The following is a 27,077-nucleotide window of genomic DNA, read 5'->3' on the forward strand; positions in this document are numbered from 1 at the left end:
AGGCTCGGGGGCGGGGTATAGGAGAGGGACCCTGTGGTGCCTGGATGTCTGCCGCCATCGCCTATACCCCAAGGTATCCTGTGGAACCATATGGACTTCGTAGAAATAGAGATAACAAGGGTAAGTTCTTACCATATCTCATATTATTACTGTAATACCCAGTCAGTGACAGCATTATATATCAGGCCCCCATCCCTATAATACTCATTATTACTATAATACCCAGTCAGTGACAGCATTATATATCAGGCCCCCATCCCTATAATACTCATTATTACTGTAATACCCAGTCAGTGACAGCATTATATATCAGGCCCCCATCCCTATAATACTCATTATTACTGTAATACCCAGTCAGTGACAGCATTATATATCAGGCCCCCATCCCTATAATACTCATTATTACTGTAATACCCAGTCAGTGACAGCATTATATATCAGTGTCCCCATCACTGATTGTATCAGGCCCCCATCCCTATAATACTCATTATTACTGTAATACCCAGTCAGTGACAGCATTATATATCAGGCCCCCATTCCTATAATACTCATTATTACTATAATACCCAGTCAGTGACAGCATTATATATCAGGCCCCCATTCCTATAATACTCATTATTACTATAATACCCAGTCAGTGACAGCATTATATATCAGGCCCCCATCCCTATAATACTCATTATTACTGTAATACCCAGTCAGTGACAGCATTATATATCAGTGTCCCCATCACTGATTGTATCAGGCCCCCCCATCCCTATAATACTCATTATTACTGTAATACCCAGTCAGTGACAGCATTATATATCAGTGTCCCCATCACTGATTGTATCAGGCCCCCATCCCTATAATACTCATTATTACTGTAATACCCAGTCAGTGACAGCATTATATATCAGTGTCCCCATCACTGATTGTATCAGGCCCCCCATCCCTATAATACTCATTATTACTGTAATACCCAGTCAGTGACAGCATTATATATCAGTGTCCCCATCCCTATAATACTCATTATTACTGTAATACCCAGTCAGTGACAGCATTATATATCAGGCCCCCATCCCTATAATACTCATTATTACTGTAATACCCAGTCAGTGACAGCATTATATATCAGGCCCCCATCCCTATAATACTCATTATTACTGTAATACCCAGTCAGTGACAGCATTATATATCAGTGTCCCCATCACTGATTGTATCAGGCCCCCCATCCCTATAATACTCATTATTACTGTAATACCCAGTCAGTGACAGCATTATATATCAGTGTCCCCATCACTGATTGTATCAGGCCCCCATCCCTATAATACTCATTATTACTGTAATACCCAGTCAGTGACAGCATTATATATCAGTGTCCCCATCACTGATTGTATCAGGCCCCCCATCCCTATAATACTCATTATTACTGTAATACCCAGTCAGTGACAGCATTATATATCAGTGTCCCCATCCCTATAATACTCATTATTACTGTAATACCCAGTCAGTGACAGCATTATATATCAGGCCCCCATCCCTATAATACTCATTATTACTGTAATACCCAGTCAGTGACAGCATTATATATCAGGCCCCCATCCCTATAATACTCATTATTACTGTAATACCCAGTCAGTGACAGCATTATATATCAGTGTCCCCATCACTGATTGTATCAGGCCCCCCATCCCTATAATACTCATTATTACTGTAAAACCCAGTCAGTGACAGCATTATATATCAGTGTCCCCATCACTGATTGTATCAGGCCCCCATCCCTATAATACTCATTATTACTGTAATACCCAGTCAGTGACAGCATTATATATCAGTGTCCCCATCACTGATTGTATCAGGCCCCCCATCCCTATAATACTCATTATTACTGTAATACCCAGTCAGTGACAGCATTATATATCAGGCCCCCATTCCTATAATACTCATTATTACTGTAATACCCAGTCAGTGACAGCATTATATATCAGTGTCCCCATCCCTATAATACTCATTATTACTGTAATACCCAGTCAGTGACAGCATTATATATCAGGCCCCCATCCCTATAATACTCATTATTACTGTAATACCCAGTCAGTGACAGCATTATATATCAGTGTCCCCATCCCTATAATACTCATTATTACTGTAATACCCAGTCAGTGACAGCATTATATATCAGTGTCCCCATCACTGATTGTATCAGGCCCCCATCCCTATAATACTCATTATTACTGTAATACCCAGTCAGTGACAGCATTATATATCAGGCCCCCATCCCTATAATACTCATTATTACTGTAATACCCAGTCAGTGACAGCATTATATATCAGGCCCCCATTCCTATAATACTCATTATTACTGTAATACCCAGTCAGTGACAGCATTATATATCAGGCCCCCATCCCTATAATACTCATTATTACTGTAATACCCAGTCAGTGACAGCATTATATATCAGTGTCCCCATCCCTATAATACTCATTATTACTGTAATACCCAGTCAGTGACAGCATTATATATCAGTGTCCCCATCCCTATAATACTCATTATTACTGTAATACCCAGTCAGTGACAGCAGTCTATATCAGTGTCCCCATCACTGATTGTATCAGGCCCCCATCCCTATAATACTCATTATTACTGTAATACCCAGTCAGTGACAGCATTATATATCAGGCCCCCATCCCTATAATACTCATTATTACTGTAATACCCAGTCAGTGACAGCATTATATATCAGGCCCCCATTCCTATAATACTCATTATTACTATAATACCCAGTCAGTGACAGCATTATATATCAGGCCCCCATCCCTATAATACTCATTATTACTGTAATACCCAGTCAGTGACAGCATTATATATCAGTGTCCCCATCCCTATAATACTCATTATTACTGTAATACCCAGTCAGTGACAGCATTATATATCAGGCCCCCATCCCTATAATACTCATTATTACTGTAATACCCAGTCAGTGACAGCATTATATATCAGGCCCCCATCCCTATAATACTCATTATTACTGTAATACCCAGTCAGTGACAGCATTATATATCAGTGTCCCCATCACTGATTGTATCAGGCCCCCATCCCTATAATACTCATTATTACTGTAATACCCAGTCAGTGACAGCATTATATATCAGGCCCCCATTCCTATAATACTCATTATTACTGTAATACCCAGTCAGTGACAGCATTATATATCAGGCCCCCATCCCTATAATACTCATTATTACTGTAATACCCAGTCAGTGACAGCATTATATATCAGTGTCCCCATCCCTATAATACTCATTATTACTGTAATACCCAGTCAGTGACAGCATTATATATCAGTGTCCCCATCCCTATAATACTCATTATTACTGTAATACCCAGTCAGTGACAGCAGTCTATATCAGTGTCCCCATCACTGATTGTATCAGGCCCCCATCCCTATAATACTCATTATTACTGTAATACCCAGTCAGTGACAGCATTATATATCAGGCCCCCATCCCTATAATACTCATTATTACTGTAATACCCAGTCAGTGACAGCATTATATATCAGGCCCCCATTCCTATAATACTCATTATTACTATAATACCCAGTCAGTGACAGCATTATATATCAGGCCCCCATCCCTATAATACTCATTATTACTGTAATACCCAGTCAGTGACAGCATTATATATCAGTGTCCCCATCCCTATAATACTCATTATTACTGTAATACCCAGTCAGTGACAGCATTATATATCAGGCCCCCATCCCTATAATACTCATTATTACTGTAATACCCAGTCAGTGACAGCATTATATATCAGGCCCCCATCCCTATAATACTCATTATTACTGTAATACCCAGTCAGTGACAGCATTATATATCAGGCCCCCATCCCTATAATACTCATTATTACTGTAATACCCAGTCAGTGACAGCATTATATATCAGTGTCCCCATCCCTATAATACTCATTATTACTGTAATACCCAGTCAGTGACAGCATTATATATCAGTGTCCCCATCCCTATAATACTCATTATTACTGTAATACCCAGTCAGTGACAGCAGTCTATATCAGTGTCCCCATCACTGATTGTATCAGGCCCCCATCCCTATAATACTCATTATTACTGTAATACCCAGTCAGTGACAGCATTATATATCAGGCCCCCATCCCTATAATACTCATTATTACTGTAATACCCAGTCAGTGACAGCATTATATATCAGGCCCCCATTCCTATAATACTCATTATTACTGTAATACCCAGTCAGTGACAGCATTATATATCAGGCCCCCATCCCTATAATACTCATTATTACTGTAATACCCAGTCAGTGACAGCATTATATATCAGTGTCCCCATCCCTATAATACTCATTATTACTGTAATACCCAGTCAGTGACAGCATTATATATCAGGCCCCCATCCCTATAATACTCATTATTACTGTAATACCCAGTCAGTGACAGCATTATATATCAGGCCCCCATCCCTATAATACTCATTATTACTGTAATACCCAGTCAGTGACAGCATTATATATCAGGCCCCCATCCCTATAATACTCATTATTACTGTAATACCCAGTCAGTGACAGCATTATATATCAGGCCCCCATCCCTATAATACTCATTATTACTGTAATACCCAGTCAGTGACAGCATTATATATCAGGCCCCCATCCCTATAATACTCATTATTACTGTAATACCCAGTCAGTGACAGCATTATATATCAGGCCCCCATCCCTATAATACTCATTATTACTGTAATACCCAGTCAGTGACAGCATTATATATCAGGCCCCCATCCCTATAATACTCATTATTACTGTAATACCCAGTCAGTGACAGCATTATATATCAGGCCCCCATCCCTATAATACTCATTATTACTGTAATACCCAGTCAGTGACAGCATTATATATCAGGCCCCCATCCCTATAATACTCATTATTACTGTAATACCCAGTCAGTGACAGCATTATATATCAGTCCCCCATCCCTATAATACTCATTATTACTGTAATACCCAGTCAGTGACAGCATTATATATCAGGCCCCCATCCCTATAATACTCATTATTACTGTAATACCCAGTCAGTGACAGCATTATATATCAGGCCCCCATCCCTATAATACTCATTATTACTGTAATACCCAGTCAGTGACAGCATTATATATCAGTCCCCCATCCCTATAATACTCATTATTACTGTAATACCCAGTCAGTGACAGCATTATATTTCAGGCCCCCATCCCTATAATACTCATTATTACTGTAATACCCAGTCAGTGACAGCATTATATATCAGGCCCCCATCCCTATAATACTCATTATTACTGTAATACCCAGTCAGTGACAGCATTATATATCAGGCCCCCATTCCTATAATACTCATTATTACTGTAATACCCAGTCAGTGACAGCATTATATATCAGGCCCCCATCCCTATAATACTCATTATTACTGTAATACCCAGTCAGTGACAGCATTATATATCAGTGTCCCCATCCCTATAATACTCATTATTACTGTAATACCCAGTCAGTGACAGCATTATATATCAGGCCCCCATCCCTATAATACTCATTATTACTGTAATACCCAGTCAGTGACAGCATTATATATCAGGCCCCCATCCCTATAATACTCATTATTACTGTAATACCCAGTCAGTGACAGCATTATATATCAGGCCCCCATCCCTATAATACTCATTATTACTGTAATACCCAGTCAGTGACAGCATTATATATCAGGCCCCCATCCCTATAATACTCATTATTACTGTAATACCCAGTCAGTGACAGCATTATATATCAGTCCCCCATCCCTATAATACTCATTATTACTGTAATACCCAGTCAGTGACAGCATTATATTTCAGGCCCCCATCCCTATAATACTCATTATTACTGTAATACCCAGTCAGTGACAGCATTATATATCAGGCCCCCATCCCTATAATACTCATTATTACTGTAATACCCAGTCAGTGACAGCATTATATATCAGGCCCCCATCCCTATAATACTCATTATTACTGTAATACCCAGTCAGTGACAGCATTATATATCAGGCCCCCATCCCTATAATACTCATTATTACTGTAATACCCAGTCAGTGACAGCATTATATATCAGGCCCCCATCCCTATAATACTCATTATTACTGTAATACCCAGTCAGTGACAGCATTATATATCAGGCCCCCATCCCTATAATACTCATTATTACTGTAATACCCAGTCAGTGACAGCATTATATATCAGGCCCCCATCCCTATAATACTCATTATTACTGTAATACCCAGTCAGTGACAGCATTATATATCAGTCCCCCATCCCTATAATACTCATTATTACTGTAATACCCAGTCAGTGACAGCATTATATTTCAGGCCCCCATCCCTATAATACTCATTATTACTGTAATACCCAGTCAGTGACAGCATTATATATCAGGCCCCCATCCCTATAATACTCATTATTACTGTAATACCCAGTCAGTGACAGCATTATATATCAGGCCCCCATCCCTATAATACTCATTATTACTGTAATACCCAGTCAGTGACAGCATTATATATCAGGCCCCCATCCCTATAATACTCATTATTACTGTAATACCCAGTCAGTGACAGCATTATATTTCAGGCCCCCATCCCTATAATACTCATTATTACTGTAATACCCAGTCAGTGACAGCAGTCTATATCAGTGTCCCCATCCCTATAATACTCATTAATACTGTAATACCCAGTCAGTGACAGCAGTCTATATCAGTAACCCCCCCCCCCTTTAGTAGCTGCATGTCATTTCTATCTCCCCCCGCCCTCGTCCTCCGCCTGCATATCATTATTAGTCTCCCCCTCCCAGCATCTCCTCTCTCCTCCCCCTGCCCCCGGAGCTGGCCGAGCTGTGTACCCTCCGTACGTCTGCTGCTGCCCTGCCTGCCTGCCTGCTCACACCCGCTCACACAGCCTGGTCCCTGCGCCCGGTGAGTACAATGTGCGCTACACCCATGTCATGGACCCCGGTGGGCATGTGACGGCGTGCGGGCCCCCTGGCACTGCCGTGTCTCTTCTGCCTATTGTTCTGCCTATCCAAGGCTGTGCCAGGCATGCTTGGCCGCGGTCACCCAACCTCTGCAGTGCCGCTAAAACCTGGGCAAGGCTGGGATTGGTTGCCAGGGATTATGCTCCTGCCGCTATCTAGCCCCGGCATCTGCGCTGTCTGCCCTGCACATTATTATGCATGTTTTCTGTATGCCCCCAGTACTGCTGGTATGTAATGTGGGCACTTTCCAAAAGTCACTGTTCCCCACCCATCCTGTCCACGGACCATGACCCTATTTCTGCTATTCCTCATGTGTGGGATGAGTTCTACCTTCATCTGACCTCAGTATTGTTATCACTATTATCCCATGTTTTATCTATTGTTTTTGTTTCCGGCTATTCTATTGCATTACTGTGATGTATGATGATGGTTACATTTGCTTAATGTTTATTATCCGTTACTGATTTACAGTAATTAAATCCTGCAGTGACTTATTTCACCTGCTGTGTCCACCGCTCTTATATTAAGAATACTGGGATTACATGTGCACTGTGTATTGTTACATGCATGTTGGTTTTGGTCAGTTACCGCTGCTGGGAGCGATGATGATTGTAGCTGTCACTTTTGCAGAGAATCTTCTCCAGGGCAATATTTTGCAGTTTACCCCGCCCTGGGTATTTCAGAGTAATGGCGCCCTCTAGTGCAGTAGAGGAGAATATAATCCTCACTATCCTAGGCAAATGCCCTCATGATCTTCTGTCCAATCTAGCGTTAATAAATTCCTCCAATTTAGTTTTAGGGGCAGAATCATTTAGAAGTGGTGCTTACACAGGCTGGTAGACTGGGGCGTCAGACGCTTTTATGTTGGGTGGGGGAACAAGTTATAATTTAATTTTGCCCCCCCCCCCCCTTCCCCAGGAGTTAAAGCTCAAGGATGGGCTAATTGAATCTGCCCCTTAACCTCTCACCAGTCCTGCAGTACATTGTTCGGTTACAACACAACAGATCCCTTCTATATCACAGTGTGTATTCTAGCAAAGGGCCGTGCCCCCCTCACCCTTTCATCAGCTCTCATGGAGATGCTAGGCTGGCCCAAGCTCTTCCTGCACTGTGAACAGATGCCATGCGCATGGCAGCTATTCACCCGCTGGTGAGTGTTCATCCACTGTGGCCTGCGGGGTGGATGACAGGACAGAGGCACAGCGAGAGGCAGGGCACCGCGGGCCTGCCAGCGTCCGTGTGTAATCAACCAGGTGCTTCCATCAGGGCAAGGTGAATTATAGCACTTTAAAGATCGGGCAGGACGCAGCACCGCTGAAGAGCAAGTGATCCCCACAATACTAGAATCATTCAATCTTAATTTGCAGTATTTCTCCATTCAACTCTGTTCCTAAATACAATATTATACAGGAACTCCTTTCTGAGATTTCCTCAGTTATTCACACCTCAGTTTAAGCCAGTATTTGTTACCTCAGTAAGGAGGAGGCAGCCTTTTATGATAAGTACGTATGTTATTTTCTAGCTTGTAAGTCAATCTTAATCAACTAGTAATTCTCAAGCATTCTAGTACGGCAAGTACGCATTAGAGTGCTGTGCAAGTCTCTGGGGTTTGGACTTCTAGTTCCACAGCTGCAGGTGTAGGTGAAAGCGGTATCACTGCACAGTATAACAGATGTTCACACAGTGGTTACTAATTACTGAACAATATTTAATAGTCTTTAAATGCTCTGCAGCACTTTACAATTATGAAATAAAACATTAACAGAACAAGCAGGAAAATGTGGGGTTATATGTTTTAGTTACACAATTGTGTTAGTTTGGATGGTTGTTTGTGCATAGACAGAGAATATGGTCCCCAACCATTGAAAACACATAGAATAATTTGTACATTGTCCTATATGGGGAGTTATACACATCTGTGGGACCGCACTGCCCAATGTCAAATGCTTGGTTTTATAGCCGTCATCATTGTCAGATCGCTGCATACGTGCAGTTCTGTGTAGCCCGTAGCTCTGTCAACATGCCTTAGCTAAGGGGGGGAATTCAGGTAGCCGCGATAACCCAGTAACGGGTGAAAATGTGACGTTTTACGGGGAGACGTGAATTTGAATCTATTCAATTTTAACGTGCGTTAGTTAATTCTCCATATGAGTTAATGCAGCTTTTTTTTGGGGACTTGCTGAGCATGTGAAAAGTTGGTGAAAATACTTATTTTAAGGTACAAAAGTGGGGACTTAGGGGGTCATTCAGACCCACTCGCGAGCGGCAGTACGCTCGCAAGTGGGTCGATGTTCCCCACTGCGCTTGCGCACGACGGAGCAAGCTCCGTCGTGCGCATGCGCGAGACCCGGGGAGCGACGGGCTTCCCATCGCTCCGGGTCTCGCACCAAAGGGGGCGTGCTGTCGATGTTGATTGACAGCACGCCCCCTTTGGGGGGGCGTGCCTGCCAGACCGAGGCGTTCCCATGGGAACGCCTACCGTCTGAAGCCGGCCCCACTGACATCACTAGTGATGTCAGTGGGAATGATTTTGGCTCTGATAGAGCCCAAATCACTCCAGGGCTTGTGGCAGGGAGACCCTAGCGCAGGGTCTCCGTCGCAAGTCCGATGGTCGCGATGGTCAAGACCATCACGACCATCTTTTTGGACGCTCGTATATGCTGTGGGTGGTGACCCACAGCTATACGAGCGTCCAGGAGGACGCTCCATTTTCTTGGAGGAGGGCCCTGATTCAGAGCGAGCGCTCTGGTCAGAGTGTCCGGCTCTGAATCAGACCCTTAATTCAGAATCACTAGGACACCAGAGGTTCTGAAGTTTTTAATTAGCTTCATTTGGCCACAAATGACATCATTTTTGGGTTGAAATTCTGCACAATGCAGAGTAATTGGGTTCGGAGACGTTGGACAGGTATAAGTGGGCACTGTATGAATGGGACAGATGTTTTTAAGCTTGCCAGGTGGGAGTTACAGGTGTTTTTGAACACATTTTCAATAGGGACTTAAAATGATACAAATATCTACTTACAGGCAAAATGTATCTAGAGCATTTACGGTACTGTGCAGAAAAACCCTGGCTTTCTGTCATTTCTGGATTGATTTAGAAAAATGCATAGAACAGCCATTTGACAAATTTTAAGAACCCCAAATATTTTGCTTTTGGCCACTTACAGACTTCTATACTGTTATCCATTATTAGTTTGCATTTTATTGGGGTACAGGCTGATTTCCCCATTTTCACCCTCATTTTAGGTGGATATTACCAGCAATAATTACTGCGTGAAATCCAGAATTAGCATTTTCTAATTGATTTGCACGTTAATTGGGAGCGCACAGACACGCCTTAAGTGAAATTATCGGGTGATATGCGTGTTGAATTAGCACGCGATAACAAAACTTTTTATCACGGCTAATTGAATTCCTCCCTTAGCCTAAATGCGCACAACTGTCACCACGTAGTTTAGGCGGTATCTGCTCAGATAGTCAACAGTAACTATGTTGACAAGAATGTCAACATGGTTTAATTCTCAGAATGTTGACATGTTCACAATATCGACTTCTGAAATGTTGACATTCTGAGGATGCCGACGGTGAGGTGCTGCCGGGAGGGTTAGGCTGCGGAAGAAGGTTAGGTTTAGGCTGCGTGTGGGGGGGGGGTTAGGGTTAGTGGGAGGGATAGGGGGTAGAATACTCACCGGACCGCCAGTGCTGATAAGTCACTACTGGGACTGCTCTGTACGTGACAGCTGGGGCCCAGAAGAAGATGCTGCTAAGAAAACAAGACACCACTAGACCACCAGGGATGTCTTGTATATTTAATAGCAATAATAGTTAAAATATAGATATAAATGTAGGTGCAATGGGCCGCTCTGAGCCAGTCACAATAATTGAGCAAGAGGTTCACATATATTCTAATAACAACGTGCCATGCAGGTAAAATCAAAACACACTAGAGAATAATGCGGGACTCCTGGAAAGTCTCTGTCCTGTTAAAATGCCCACCAAAAGTCTTTACCTATTGGTGCAATGGCAATTTATTACTCGCTGTCCAAATGTTGGTCTCACCAAAATGTTTGCGGCGTCCTCCGCAAATCAGGCGGACAAAGTTACTGAATGTCAGGCTAAGGTAAGATCAACAAACGGTGTAGTCCATATGCTCAGGCTGCCTATCAGTGTTTCTCTCTGAACATATCTGGATCCTTCCATCGGTGCACCGTGCAGACAGGCACCAACGGCAGGTGCTGGAGCCATATCAGTGGGCACAAGGATCCCTCAAAATGAATAATGGTTTTGGTGACTCCTCTGCTCCGCTATGCAGTGGGGATGCAGTGATACAAACGCCCTATCTCCCAGGAACAGTCAGCCGGCAGCAGACAGAATAATAGAGCAGTAAGCCAGACGGTGGAACAGGAGTAAGTCAAAGTGTGGGTCTGAGCGGTCAATAAAATCCTTCACGCGTTTCTCCGGGTATTAGCGCTCGCGTTTTTTTCAGAAGGCATACATCAAACTTTGTGCCTGCACTGGCACCTACGTGCGAAGCAGCACATCTAATCTCCCTTTAAACAACCCTATACGCCAGAAATTTATATCAGGAGACATATACTTGCCTGTTATCATGTTGAGCGAGGTAACTAGATGCAACTACAATGTGCAAGATTGCACACTGGCAAAATCATGTTACTCTGCAGGGGAGCAAATTTAAACTGTGCAAACAGATTTAGAATTGTGAGGGTGGCTGGTCGTAGCTCAAATCTAAATCACATTGTTATAATAAAGCTGCCCAGTATTTGTGTGCTATGGGCCTGATTTAGAGACGGAAACTAATGCAATCGCAGCTGCGAAAATATGCTAATGGTTGCAAAACTTATCATAATATAAGGACACCTACTGCTGCCTTCTCATCTGCGTACAATGTCGCTTACTTGCGTAGATATCGGTAACATCGACGCACATGGAACAACCATCTTGCCCTTTTGGCAGGTCTGACCTTCCGCAGTCTTGGGAGCTCTCCTGACACGTAGAGCTGCATAGGAGATCGCATGGGCTAATTTACGCACGCCCATGAAACAATGTTCCAACAGACAGAAACACCTGCGTTTTCCAGACCACCCCCTTGTCACCACCCCCAAACGCTAACATCCTGTGATGGATTCCTCTGTGCGTCCATAGTCGCAATGCAATCGCTTTAGTGGGATGTGCTCTTGATGCTATGATACCTATTAGAACATATACCAGACTTTTTTTTTGCATAGTTATTTATTTTGTTGTGATTTCAAATCTAGGTCTAAAAGTGGAAACAAGGAAACAAATATTTGTACGCAAACATGCAGATACACAACACAAGACTCCTCTGTTACTTCTCAAGGAGTTGCTAACAACAATTGTTAATTTGTCTCCAATAAACCAGAGCGTGACATATTGAGAAAGGAAGTAAGTTACAGGTTACTCGGTTCCACTGAGCCTACAATTAATGACAAAGTGTGCAACACGACTTTTGTACTTTACATTAACTGCTCCCAGTCACAGTAACTTTTTCTCGGTCTACACCCATACTATGGAATCCCCTTACTGAAATCACTGGACTTTCCCCAGCCTCCAAATCCTCCCGACATTCTCTGATAACTCACCACTACGGCACTTATCAAATTGCCGACCCAGCTTGTTATGCACTAGGCCAGGGGTGGCCAACCAGTCAGAAGCAAAGAGCCAAAAAATAGCTGTAGTCATCTTAAAGAGCTGATAGCATGCGCACACCAAGGGCGTCGCAAGGCCACGCCCAATTTTAACTGTTGAAGTGGAAGAAAAAGCCAGAGCAAAATATACTGAAACAAGCCAGATCCACATAAAATACACTGAAACAAGCCAGATCCACATAAAATACACTGAAACAAGCCAGATCCACATAAAATACACTGAAACAAGCCAGATCCACATAAAATACACTGAAACAAGCCAGATCCACATAAAATACACTGAAACAAGCCAGATCCACATAAAATACACTGAAACAAGCCAGATCCACATAAAACACATTTAAAAAACACATTCACATAAAAATACATCGAAAAAGCAAATACATACTTCAGCTTCGCCATGTGTCACTCCAGCCCCCTCCCTTTCCACTCCAGCCCACATTCATGCGTCATTGCAGCCCCCCCACATGCCACTGCAGCAGCCCCTCATGTGTCACTCCAGCCACACTCCTCCCCCCCACCCACCACGGTGTTATCTCAACAGCCCCACTCTGCCCCCATAAACATGAAAGCAGGCATCATCCCTCCAGCTCTCAGGCTGCCCCCCCACTGGCTCTCAGGCAGTAGTGCCCATTATACTGTGCCCCCTGTAGTTGTGCACTATATGCAGTGCCCCCTGTAGTTGTACCCCTTATGCAGCGCCCCCTGTAGTTGTGCCCCATATGCAGTGCCCCCCGTAGTGTTGCCCCATATGCAGGGCCCCAGTACTTCCCTGACCACTCTGGCTCCCGCTGCCTCTGACTGGATCTAACTAGATCCAGCAGGCGCTCTTCACATCGCTCACCCGCGCACTGCATCACTGGGAACGCTGGCTTCTTTAGCCCCTGATCGCTTCAGAGCATCAAACGCCCGGCATTCACAGTTCCAGTGGGGGGAGCTGCATCTCAGTTCCTGTGAGGGGGATCCGCATCTCACAACCAAAAGAGCCACATGCGGGTTGGCCACCCTTGCACTAGGCTGATCTATCCGATTACTGCTATCTACACAGATCATGCATATTAAACTATGAGTATCCTGTGTGACAAGGGGGCCCATATATCAATAATCACAAAGCGATCTGGGCGTGTTATTAGCACCCATGAACACATTGCAGTATGCAATCATAGCACTGGGATGTATTAAATAGCACCACAAGGGCAGGGGCTCCGAAAGGAACCCGTCTCTGCAATCTGCCCGAAGTGAAGAGACCGCATCAGTGTCTCTTCACTCCCCTCTTGGGACTCCTGCGCTTGAGCTGCGGCCACTGCTGGAGAGGGTTCCTCTTTTTGTGATGTGTAGCCCCTAGGATACAGCAGCACAACGCCATCTTCAGATAGTGTAAGCTGTGGGGACCAAACTCAGGAAAGCTTTGCATTCCGGAGCCTGGTAAATCTAACAGCATCGCCCCCCCATAGAAACCTATGGGGGTTGCGGCTGCTGTTGGGAATGGAGGGACTGCAGCAGATATCGCAGATATCTGGGGGATACTTAATATTTGCAGGTGTCCCCCGAAATCGGGTGTTTTTGGGACATATGCTGCAAACATTTAATGATAAATAGGCCCTTAGATCATGTAGGCCCACTAAGCTCTTTTTTCCCATTGCAAACTAGCTTGACCAATATGGACTTGTGGCACTTACCCATTATCTCCCAACTCAGCTGCTGTATTTAGACGGGACAGTCTGACTTGCAGGAAGTTATGTGTGTGGGGACATTGCCACTGATGCACTCCTGCTATTGGCATGTAAGGCAATTCAGGATGGTTAGATTAGTAGGTATACTCCAGGGGAACGTGGCACGCCCTCACATGGCCCTGGACCTGTATCGCTGAGGGCTCGATTCAGACCCGCTCGCTAGATGCATTCGCACGCAGCCAAAGTATGCGAATCCCGCGATCGCACAGCAAGGCATTAGCACGCCCACTATGTTTTGGCGTGTGATCGCGGTGTGTATGCAGGCGTCCACCAGCCTGTCTTAAATCGCATACTTATGCACGTCATCTCCAGGATGTGTATGCAGCCATCGGTAACATCGAGTACCATCGGAAGCGAACGCAGCACTTGTAGTTGACCATACCCTGCCTCAAGCATTGCGAGTGCTTCAGTGTGTAAAACAGCCATGTGACGTGTACTATGACGCTGTGTTTTAATTATGCACGCCTCTGAAACGGCGTTAAGACGCTCAGACACGCCTGCGTTCGCACCACCACACCTCTGTTTCCATCGACCATCCCCTGTCACCACCCACAAACGGCTGGCCCTGCACTCATTCTAGCGAGCTATCTATGCGCAGTGAGTGAACGCTTCCCGATCACACTGCGATGCATACGCAGATTGCAAACATCGGCTGGCTGCATGCGAACGCAGCCTAGCGAGCGTGTCTGAATCAGGCCCTGAGTGCCAAGAACTACCCAACCATATTTTCTTGATAACTGCCATTGATAAATTACTTTTTGTATCTGCAATAGACAGTAAAATAAATTCTGCCAGATTGCTGTTATGTGATATAATAGGAGCCTTTGTTTTTCGCCCTTTATATTGATCTTCCTGATGTATAGTAATTAGGTGTGATAACTATAATTATAGCCATTGTAGTTATATAATATAAACCGTTTCAGAGCCTCATGTCTAAACTAAATTGTGAGAAATTGGTAGGTGTACAGCCTGTAGATAATCATTAGGACTCCTGTGTGGGTCATAGAATCTGTTTTGTAGCCTCATCAGATTGTTAATTATGCTAATATATTCTGTTGGGAAACACATATTTGGTGTAACAACTAGAAATAACCAGATGGAGTATCACTAATACAGCTCATTATAGGAGTCCTCCCACTGCTTTGCTAATGGTGCTCACAGTTCAGGCACATACTCGTCTGTTGCATAGTATGCTTGTTTTTATTGTGCTGAGCGGTTTATACTGTACAGATGTATAATAACAGCCGGGTGTCTGGCCATTTTCCTATACAACATGTGTATGTGTGCCAAGTGAAGTGTCAGCTTTTCAGGCTAGCCTCTTGTACAGTGGGCTTCCTTTTGCAATGGTGACATTCATTAATTCATGTATATTTCTGTGACCTTTTCATTTTTGTCAACACAAATATAAAATATTTTGTAGTTTCAAATGAGTTACAAACAAGGAACTGTTATGTGGCAGAACACTGCATTACCTTGTGTGATATATTCTGTTTTTGTTATTCGCTAGTTCATTATGTTCCAGTTTTCTCAAAGCTTTGGTACCACAATTATTCAATAAAGCAAACATTACTGTGCAAACGCAACGTATTATCCCCTAAGGGGGTCTATTATTTAACCGTTATACTTATCACACTATTTTGATAAATGTGACCCTGAGTGTTAGCAAGCTACAACACAGAAATAACTAACACTCAGGGTCACATTTATCAGAAAAATATGATTTTTTTTTTCTATTACCACTTATCGTGGAAATGGAAAATCTCTGATCCGTGCAGTTCATCAATAAACTCTCCTAGGCAGCAGGGCCTGGCTATACTGGCCCAGAGGATCAAGGGATAACTTAACGCTGCGTTAAGCCAGCCTCTTACAAAATGTACATGTGCCAACCAGCCTTTACACGGGTGAACAAAAAAATAAAATAAACAAAAGTAATGATTGTTTTATTTAATTTAATCATAGAGTAAAACAAATGTTATTGCTGGTAGGGGATTTGCCAGCAGTAACCGCATTGTTTATATCACGCAAAACCCTAGTGCCAGTTAAACACCCATTTTTCTCTTTTGTATAAATAGGTTCATCAATTTGTTAATCTATACTAATATAATGAGAATATTGTGTCAGTCTGTTTGTTCCAGGTTGGCGCAAAAACTACTGAACCGGTATTGATGAAAATAGCATCATTTTGTAGTGGAAACTCCTAGAAATAATCTGCACTTTGTTTCATCTCGATCCGTACAGTTAAAGCTGAGCAGTAACAAAATGGGTGCGGGGGAGGTGCTTTGGGTCCTGTTAAGGGCTCAGAGTCACTAGTGGGGAAAAGTCCTGCACAGGCTTGAGGGCTGGAATATCTTGGAAAGATGCGGCCGTATAATTGTGATGTGGCCTCTGGGGCCTTTTGCAGCCTCTGGGCTGGTTGAGGCCTGAGGGCCTTTGAGTTGAGATGCGGCCTTTGGGCCGGGAACAGCCTCGGGGCTGGTTGAGGCCTGAGGGCCTTTGAGTTGAGATGCGGCCTTTGGGCCGGGAACAGCCTCGGGGCTGGTTGAGGCCTGAGGGCCTTTGAGTTGAGATGCGGCCTTTGGGCCGGGAACAGCCTCGGGGCTGGTTGAGGCCTGAGGGCCTGAAAGTAGTGATGCGGCCTTTGGCCAGTAGCAGCCTCTGGGCTGGTTGAGGCCTGTGGGCCTATGAATTGTGATGCGGCCTTTGGGCCGGTAGCAGCCTCTGGGCTGGTTGTTGCCTTGAGGGCAGAACGACGTGGCAGGAGGATGCTGAGTTGCTACCAGTGCCGCCGGGATGACACTGGCGATGGTGCACTGGATTGCGCACTGAGGATGCTGAGTCGCTACCAGCGTCGCCGGGATGACGCTGGCGACGGTGCACTGGAGTGCGCACTTGGAACGTTGAGTCGCTACCGGTGTCGCCAGGATGACACTGGCGACGGTGCGCTGGAGTGCACACTTGGACCGCTGAGTAGCGGCCAATGTTGCCGGGTTGACACTGGCGCTGGACACAGACTGGCGCTTCAGGTGGAGAAATCGCACCGTGCCGCCTAAATGACACAAGCGCACGCGCAGGTGGAATACAGACTGCACCGCCTGAATGGTATAAACGGTAGTAGATATAACAGTAGACTGGCTCTGGAACTCGACTGGAACAACCGGAAGCATGAGAAACTCTATCACCGACTTCAGCAAACGCTTGTCCGGCGTTCACCCCACACAGCATTGGCAGCGAGGCGGCTTGTGACAGGTCCGTGGTCACCAGAATAGGATAGGCTACATAGCAGTCTGTGCACAGGGCACACAGTGACATTGGTGTGAGAGGTGGGTGAATAGGAGAGGTTGCATAGCAGTCTGTGCACAGGGCACACAGTGACATTGGTGTGAGTGGTGGGTGAATAGGAGAGGTTACATAGCAGTCTGAGCACAGGGCACACAGTGACATTGGTGTGAGTGGTGGATGAATAGGATAGGCTACATAGCAGTCTGTGCACAGGGCACACAGTGACATTGGTGTGAGAGGTGGGTGAATAGGAGAGGTTGCATAGCAGTCTGTGCACAGGGCACACAGTGACATTGGTGTGAGTGGTGGATGAATAGGAGAGGTTGCATAGCAGTCTGTGCACAGGGCACACAGTGACATTGGTGTGAGTGGTGGGTGAATAGGAGAGGTTACATAGCAGTCTGTGCACAGGGCACACAGTGACATTGGTGTGAGTGGTGGGTGAATAGGATAGGGTACATAGCAGTCTGTGCACAGGGCACACAGTGACGTAGGTGTGAGTGGTGGGTGAATAGGATAGGGTACATAGCAGTCTGTGCCCAGGGCACACAGTGACGTAGGTGTGAGTGGTGGGTGAATAGGATAGGGTACATAGCAGTCTGTGCCCAGGGCACACAGTGACATAGGTGTGAGTGGTGGGTGAACAGGATAGGGTACATAGCAGTCTGTGCCCAGGGCACACAGTGACATTGGTGTGAGTGGTGGGTGAACAGGACAGGTTACATAGCAGTCTGAGCACAGGGCACACAGTGACATTGGTGTGAGTGGTGGGTGAATAGGAGAGGTTACATAGCAGTCTGTGCACAGGGCACACAGTGACATAGGTGTGAGTGGTGGGTGAATAGGTGAGGTTACATAGCAGTCTGTGCACAGGGCACACAGTGACATTGGTGTGAGTGGTGGGTGAATAGGAGAGGTTACATAGCAGTCTATGCACAGGGCACACAGTGACATTGGTGTGAGTGGTGGGTGAATAGGAGAGGTTACATAGCAGTCTGTGCACAGGGCACACAGTGACATTGGTGTGAGTGGTGGGTGAATAGGAGAGGTTACATAGCAGTCTGTGCACAGGGCACACAGTGACATTGGTGTGAGTGGTGGGTGAATAGGAGAGGTTACATAGCAGCCTGTGCACAGGGCACACAGTGACATTGGTGTGAGTGGTGGGTGAATAGGATAGGCTACATAGCAGTCTGTGCACAGGGCACACAGTGACATTGGTGTGAGTGGTGGGTGAATAGGAGAGGTTACATAGCAGTCTGTGCACAGGGCACACAGTGACATTGGTGTGAGTGGTGGGTGAATAGGAGAGGTTACATAGCAGCCTGTGCACAGGGCACACAGTGACATTGGTGTGACTGGTGGGTGAATAGGAGAGGTTACATAGCAGTCTGAGCACAGGGCACACAGTGACATTGGTGTGAGTGGTGGGTGAATAGGATAGGCTACATAGCAGTCTGTGCACAGGGCACACAGTGACATTGGTGTGAGTGGTGGGTGAATAGGAGAGGTTACATAGCAGACTGTGCACAGGGCACACAGTGACATTGGTGTGAGTGGTGGGTGAATAGGATAGGTTACATAGCAGTCTGTGCACAGGGCACACAGTGACATTGGTGTGAGTGGTGGGTGAATAGGAGAGGTTACATAGCAGTCTGAGCACAGGGCACAAAGTGACATTGGTGTGAGTGGTGGGTGAGGACTACATAGCAGCAAGTGCACAGGGCACACAGTGACATTGGTGTGAGTGGTGGGTGAATAGGAGAGGTTACATAGCAGACTGTGCACAGGGCACACAGTGACATTGGTGTGAGTGGTGGGTGAATAGGATAGGTTACATAGCAGTCTGTGCACAGGGCACACAGTGACATTGGTGTGAGTGGTGGGTGAATAGGAGAGGTTACATAGCAGTCTGAGCACAGGGCACACAGTGACATTGGTGTGAGTGGTGGGTGAGGACTACATAGCAGCAAGTGCACAGGGCACACAGTGACATTGGTGTGAGTGGTGGGTGAGGGCTACATAGCAGTCTGTGCACAGGGCACACAGTGACATTGGTGTGAGTGGTGGGTGAATAGGAGAGGTTACATAGCAGTCTGTGCACAGGGCACACAGTGACATTGGTGTGAGTGGTGGGTGAATAGGAGAGGTTACATAGCAGTCTGTGTATAGGGCACACAGTGACATTGGTGTGAGTGGTGGGTGAATAGGAGTGGTTACATAGCAGTCTATGCACAGGGCACACAGTGACATTAGTGTGAGTGGTGGGTGAATAGGAGAGGTTACATAGCAGTCTATGCACAGGGCACACAGTGACAGTGTGAGTGGTGGGTGAATAGGAGATGTTACATAGCAGTCTATGCACAGGGCACACAGTGACATTGGTGTGAGTGGTGGGTGAATAGGAGTGGTTACATAGCAGTCTATGCACAGGGCACACAGTGACATTAGTGTGAGTGGTTGGTGAGGGCTACATAGCAGTCTGTGCACAGGACACACAGTGACATTGGTGTGAGTGGTGGGTGAATAGGAGAGGTTACATAGCAGTCTGTGCACAGGGCACACAGTGACATTGGTGTGAGTGGTGGGTGAATAGGATAGGCTACATAGCAGTCTGTGCACAGGGCACACAGTGACATTGGTGTGAGTGGTGGGTGAATAGGATAGGCTACATGGTAGTCTGTGCACAGGGCACATAGTGACATTAGTGTGAGTGGTGGGTGAAGGTGCTGCTGCCACCAGTCTGTATAGCGCTGCTGGTCATGTGGGCCACTCCCGCGACAGGGCCCTGTGCAAAGGAATACAACTAGAACACCTCAAAGAAAAAAATGTTGGCAGAAGCGATTTCATTGTGGGCGAAGCCGGCGGGCAACAGCTATACTCTAAAACAGTGGGGTGAGTTTTCTTTTAGCACAAAAAAGTCAGTTATTCTAGTAAACCTACCAGTATACACAACACATTTCCGTTGCATGACTCAGTGTTTCCCACTTAGCTATTTGGCTGCATTAACCTGGACTTTTATCACATTATTTAGTTGATATATAACATTTTAAATCTGTTAATTTCTTGATCATAAACTCAGTCAGAAGTAATGGATAAATAATGAACCAAGAAATCTCCGCACCCTCATACATGATACATTTTTTCCTTCATATCTTAAGTTTTATAAATCCACTGTTATGTCCTGATTGAGTTTTTAATTGAGACAATTGTTTTACATCCACACAGGTAAAGATTTGTACCATTTGGGACTTAAGCCACGTATCCACTTGCCAATTAAACAGAGCGATTGAACGATTAAGACATCGTAATCGTTCAATCGCTCATTAACTGTGCATATATCGGGCAGTATAATGTCGGAAACGACCAGTGATGCGCGCTCCCGCTGGTCGTTTCCGACGTCAATCATCGCCTGAACATGACGGTCAATCCGCCGATAACGACAGATTGACCATGTTCAGGGATGAGGGAGGGTGCCTGTGGGTACCTACAGCATGAGGAACGACTGAACGATTACGATGTTTTAATCGTTCAAACGTTCCTCAGTCGGCAAGTGGATACGCTGCTTAAGTTACCTAATTGGCCAATGAAACTGTTTTGTAGCGTTTTGATCTCAGTGTGTGTTGTGACAATTTTTGTAAATCCTTACTGCGTCTAGTTTTAATTCATTGGACCTTTACTCAGCCGTCGCCAGGTAGCAGTTACAGTTTATCCTCCTTGCTGTCAGGGGAAAACGGCTACAGTGAGCCATATAGCTATGGATGGTTCACCCCTCTATCCAGTCACCATGGTGCTGATTGACAGTCCCAGCACTACAACCAGCTGACTTATTATTAATGATTAAAGATCTCCTTAGCAACTCCCACTAACCCCACAATTTACATTATAGGCTACATATATATTTGTGGTACTGCTTTGCCATCTATATGTTGTAGTACGGTATAATACTTTGCTGTAGGATTCCTGTAGGTATCTCTAAATATAGTGGAGCAATCACAGATCAGCAGGTCTGCTTTATTGTTTGCTGTCCTATAATCAGTTTACAGTGCAATCTGACCCTGATTCAGAGCAGGACGCTGAATCAGGGCCGTCCTTCTTCATTTGTAGAGCGGTCTCCTGGCCGCTCGTATAGCTGTGGGTGACCACCCACAGCTACAGCGAGCGCCAGAAAGATGTTCGCGATGGTCAAGACCATCGCGACCATCGGGCTTGCGACGAGACCCTTGTGGTAGGGTCTCGTGGCCGCAAGGCCTGGAGTGCTTTTGGCTCTACCAGAGCCGAAAGCACTCCCACTGACATCACTTGTGATGTCAGTGGGGCCCGCCCCAGACAGTCGGCGATCCCATGGGAACGCCTCCGTCTGGCCAGGCACGCCCACCAAAGGGGGCGTGCTGTCACTCACCATCGACAGCACGTTCCCTTTGTAGCGAGACCCATAGTGACGGCTTGCCCGTCGCTATCCTGGTCTCGCGCATGCGTACGACTGAGCCGGGTCCGTCGTGCACATGCGCACTGGGCCAACATCGAACCGCTTGCGAGCGCTTAGCGCTCGCGAGCGGGTCTGAATTAGGCCCTCTGTCCGAAAATGTTTCCTTTTTAAAAAAAATTAGATTACTCTTTTTCTAGCATTTGTTTTGCGATCTTTTGTGTATGGAAGCCACCTTAACATTATATTTTAAGGGGACGACTCAATTCAGCGGGAGTCGAATAGTGCCAGTAAGTTGGGCCCGGAGCTATTTAAGATCCGGAGGAGTGCGCAGCGGAGGCGATCATGCCCGCACACGGAACGATATAGCTGCGGTATCGTTCCAATCCATTGGATCGGCCGCTATATCACTCCGTGTGTGGGAGTCTTAAGTCTGACTTGAATTTCTTTCTGAACACTACTGGAGTTTAGAAGGAACTTACATTTGATACAAAGCAGCATAATCAGATTCAGAGTGATGACTACTACTACTAGTAGTGTAGTGTACTACTGATTCAGACTTTCAGTTGATCTGAAGCCAGGCATGGCAAGGTGCTGCTGGAAGTACGATGCAAGGACATCACGGCATCAAGCTCCCTGCAGCCCTGCAAAAATAGGAGGAGCCGGTGGCATGGGGAGCTGTGGCAGGGTGGTTGTCACGTCTGAGGGTTGGTTTGGGTAGGAACAGGCGTGGGAGGCTGAAGGGGCGATAGAGATACGGCAGCGGATGATGGGCCCGAAGGCGAGGACAGGAATAGAATGTCTTTATTAAACAGCAGGTTGGAATGAGAACTGGAGCTTATACTGAATAAATGAGCAGAATCGGATTGGGACCGATGATGCTGGATTGAGAGCTGGATCGGTTGGACCGATGTTGATGATTTGAGAAACTTGATGGCTTTTAATCCGATAGTGAAAAATTGATCGGTTTGAGACGGATTTTGAAGATTTGAAGAACTGAATTGATATGAGTCCGATGTTGAAGAATTGTTGAACTTGATCGAGTGGGACCGATGTTGATGAATTGAGGAACTTAATTGATGTGAGTCCGATGTTGATGAATTGAGGAACTTAATTGGTTGGAACCAATGTTGATGAATCGAGGAACTTAATTGATGAGTCCGAGGTTGGAAGAATCGTATGAGACCGATGGTTGGAGTTATCGGCTGGAGCTGAAGGTGGCTGTAAGAACAAGTCTCAGTGGTAAAAACCAGATTGGTGTGCAAGATGGTATTGAGGACTTGTTTACCAGATACAGGAACTGGATATAACAGACTGGGACTAAAGAGTACCTGGGAGCTCAGCACTGAGCTGTAACTTCAGCAAGAAGCAACGTTGTACTGGCAACAAAGGCCAGTCTGGAAATGTAATTTAAAGGGGAGGATCCCCATGGATCGGATGCTGCGATTAGTCCAACATGGCTGCGCCCATACTGTTGATTAGGAGGGAACTCTGACGTGCAGCCTGTGTGCCATCATGCTGGGAAGACACGCTGTGAGCCCAGAGCCATCTCCATGCTCAGTAACAGGACACTGAGCAGATGGGGCAGGAGCAGCACAGACAGACTTCAGCACCAGCAGGGAGAGATGTGCAGCGTGAGCGGACCTCTGTGCTATCCTGGACAGGTAACGGAGAGGTAAGACAGTGGTTTTAATTGTCCAGAGCGTGACAGTGGTATTGAACCTAAAGTATTGAACCTGAATCCATTACTAGGAAAATGAGGGGGAAAAACAGCGTGGGATCCGTCCCCAATTTTTCATGAACCAGCACCAGGCTATACCAACTATAGCTGTAATACCACAGCAGGAAGACACGCATTATGGGGTCCTTCTTCCAAAGCATTAAACATCCCCAAACTGGTCAGCCCAGGGCTGGCAATCCCCAGAAAGTGGGGATGCCCCTCCCCCCGAACAAAAAGGGTCCCCACTCCAGATCATTAACCAGCCCTGGGCTCTTCCCTGCATTTTTTTTTCACCAAGATCTTGGACTTCTATTGAAGAAGAGGACCTAGGGGCTCGATGGTAACGAATTGCGCATGCGCACGACGGAGGGAGCTCCGTCGTGCGCATGCGCGAGACCCGAATAACGACGGCCAAGCCGTCGTCATGGGCCTCGCACCAAAGGGCGCGTGCTGTCGATGGTGAGTGACTGCACGCCCCCTTTGGTGGGCGTGCCGGGGGTGTGGCTGCCAGACGGAGGCGTTCCCATGGGAACGCCTACCGTCTGAGTCCGGCCCCACTGACATCACTAGTGATGTCAGTGGGAGTGATTTTGGCTCTGATAGAGCCAAAATCACTCCAGGGCTTGCGGTCACCAAGACCCTACCGCAGGGTCTCGTCGCAAGCCCGATGGTCGAGATGGTCTTGACCATCGCGACCATCATCATGGACGCTCGCTATAGCTGTGGGTGGTAACCCACAGCTATGCGAGCGTCCATGAGGCCGCTCCATTTTCAGGGAGGAGGGCCCTGATACAGAGCGAGCGCTCTGGTCAGAGCGTCCGGCTCTGAATCAGGCCCATAGCTCCTTCTGGGAGTAGGTAAGAATGTAGTGTGAATGCGGGTAAGTGAGTGAATTCATGTGTAATAAAGATGTACAATATTCAGTGTGTAAGTACTGTGGCCCTGATTCAGAGCCGGACGCTCTGACCAGAGCGCTCGTTCTGAATCAGGGCCCACCTCCATAATTATGGAGCGTCCTCCTGGACGCTCGTATAGCTGTGGGTCACCACCCACAGCATATACGAGCGTGCAGGATGATGGTCGCGATGGTCTTGACCATCGGACCATCGCGACCATCGCCACTGCGAGCCGAAGCCTGCGGTTGAGTTTCTCAAACGCAAGGCCCGGAGTGATTTTGGCTCTATCATCACTAGTGATGTCAGTGGGGCTGGCTTCTGACGGTAGGCGTTCCTTTGGGAACGCCCCTGTCTGGGAGGCACGCCCACCAAAGGGGGTGTGCTGTCAATCAACATCGACAGCACGCCCCCTTTGATCAGACACAACGAGCGAAGGAAAGTCCTTCGCGTCTCGCGCATGCGCACGACGGAGCTCCCTCCGTCGTGCGCATGCGCAGTGCAGACCATCGACCCACTTGCGAGCGGACAGCCGCTCGCGAGTGGGTCTGAATCAGGCCCTGTGTTTTTCGACCAAAACTGACCTTTAGTAAATTTACCCCTTAGGGTGATACGTATCAAAGCATAACAAGGTAAAACCTCCCTGCTCGCTCTTTCATGTGTCATGTGACCTTGATTACCATGGTAGTTATGTTACTATGCAGAATGAATAGCAGCCAGAAGACACAACCAAAGGCTAAGGGGCATATTCATTTGGGTGCGAAAAGTCCTGTACTTATCGCATGCCGGACTTTTCGCCATCATCGCTGGTTTTCCATGTGGAAAAGTATCGTGCGCATCCCCGCTTATCCCCATATTCAATTAGAAATCTGTGAAAACAGCACCCGGTGAATTCAGGCCTGGCGAAAAGTACTGTCAAAATGGGGGAAACACTCTGTACCCCTGAAAAGCTGCACTAACATAGGAGATCACTATAGGGGTGTTCTAGTACCCCTTATAAAGATATTGTTTTTTTTTTCTCCATAAGTTTGCTATTAGCAAGTGGTGAATAATGGGATTAAGCAATATTTTTTCATCAAAAAAACTAGTCCCAGAAAATTTGGGGTACATGAAAATGGGGGGCTAGCATATGTTGAAGTTGCTAATGTGAAGTATTAAAAAACTAAAAAAATCCACCTTCCGCGAGCACCTGCAATCTTAAAAACACCTGGGGCATACTTGGGGACCCCCTGAAGTCTATTTCACTAGTTTTTAAGTTTCTACCCCAACTTTGTTTTTTTTCACCCCCCTAAAAATTGAAAGTGCTTTCTTTGGGGTGTTAAGTTTTTTTTTTTTTACTTTTTTGGAGGTCTGCCCTCAAGGTGCAGGGTGGTTCCCACAAGTTTGCACCCCAGAACCCCAGTTCCGCACTTTTTTTCGACAGCTTTCATAGGCAAATCTTTTCCAATGCATTGACTTTCTGCATCGGCAAAAAGACTTTGGAATTGAATACGGGGATAAGTTTCCATCAGGCAAAATGATGTCACCACCGAAACTTTTCCGCAGAAACTGACTTTTCGCACCTTATTGAATACCGCCCTAAATGGAAAATACCAAGCTTCTTCTCATGCCTGCACAACCGTATTTGTAAGCTATATATTTTTTTGTAAAGGGATCACTGCTTTACAGTAGTGCTTTGGTTTTCCTGCTCGCAGAAATAAATCTTGCAGAGCTTGTGTCCCCAGCTGCTTATGATACTATGAAAGTGCTGCAGTCATCAATACGGTCTCATTCACTCTGACATGTTTCACTGGTATGTGATCTGTGGCGTTATACAATAAATGCATAGGTCTCAGACACAGATGAACATTCAACTAAAAGTTCGGATTTTTCGGGTGGACTTTCCGGTTTCCAGTGGCCAGGTGGGAAAACTGCTGGACTGGGAATGGGTGGATCATAGGCATATTGGGCACGGTTAGCCCATTTTAGAGTTGTGGCATCAGTTTTGTGGGAAAACACTCAACTCTCTAAAGCTTTGAACTGCGGGCACGACACCTTTAAAGTTGTACTTTTGGTGCGCAGTACTGCTAGATTCAGCACTGGAATTGTACATTTTGCAGGAATAGATAGTGAACGATTCCCTAGGTTGATGAATGTCCGTTCACTCATCATGCGTTGTGGGGCTGAGAACACATGAGACTATATTCTACTGGCAAAATGGGCAAAGTTTTGCTACTACATGTTGAACTAGGTGAATATTTTGTATGAAAATGTTTAAAATGTTCTCACATCTAGCCTATTTGGGAAGTT

At 45.8% G+C, this 27,077-nt stretch overlaps 1 protein-coding gene across 2 annotated transcripts in view; it reads left to right on the forward strand.

Moving 5' to 3' along the window:
- LOC148513528 (CMP-N-acetylneuraminate-beta-galactosamide-alpha-2,3-sialyltransferase 4-like) overlaps positions 1 to 27,077 on the forward strand; it is a 261,924-nt gene that overhangs the window by 48,636 nt on the left and 186,211 nt on the right. Inside the window, exon 1 of one of the 2 annotated variants that reach the window (XM_088481872.1) lies at positions 6,887 to 6,989. The exons of the other annotated variant lie outside the window; for it this stretch is intronic. The gene's annotated coding sequence lies outside the window, so the exon portion shown is untranslated. Of the gene's footprint in view, positions 1 to 6,886; positions 6,990 to 27,077 lie in introns of those variants that run through there. 2 annotated transcript variants of the gene reach the window in all.

The sequence above is a fragment of the Taudactylus pleione genome, unplaced genomic scaffold (assembly GCF_031769625.1).
Source record: "Taudactylus pleione unplaced genomic scaffold, aTauple2 ptg000278l, whole genome shotgun sequence".
Lineage (NCBI taxonomy): Eukaryota > Metazoa > Chordata > Amphibia > Anura > Myobatrachidae > Taudactylus > Taudactylus pleione.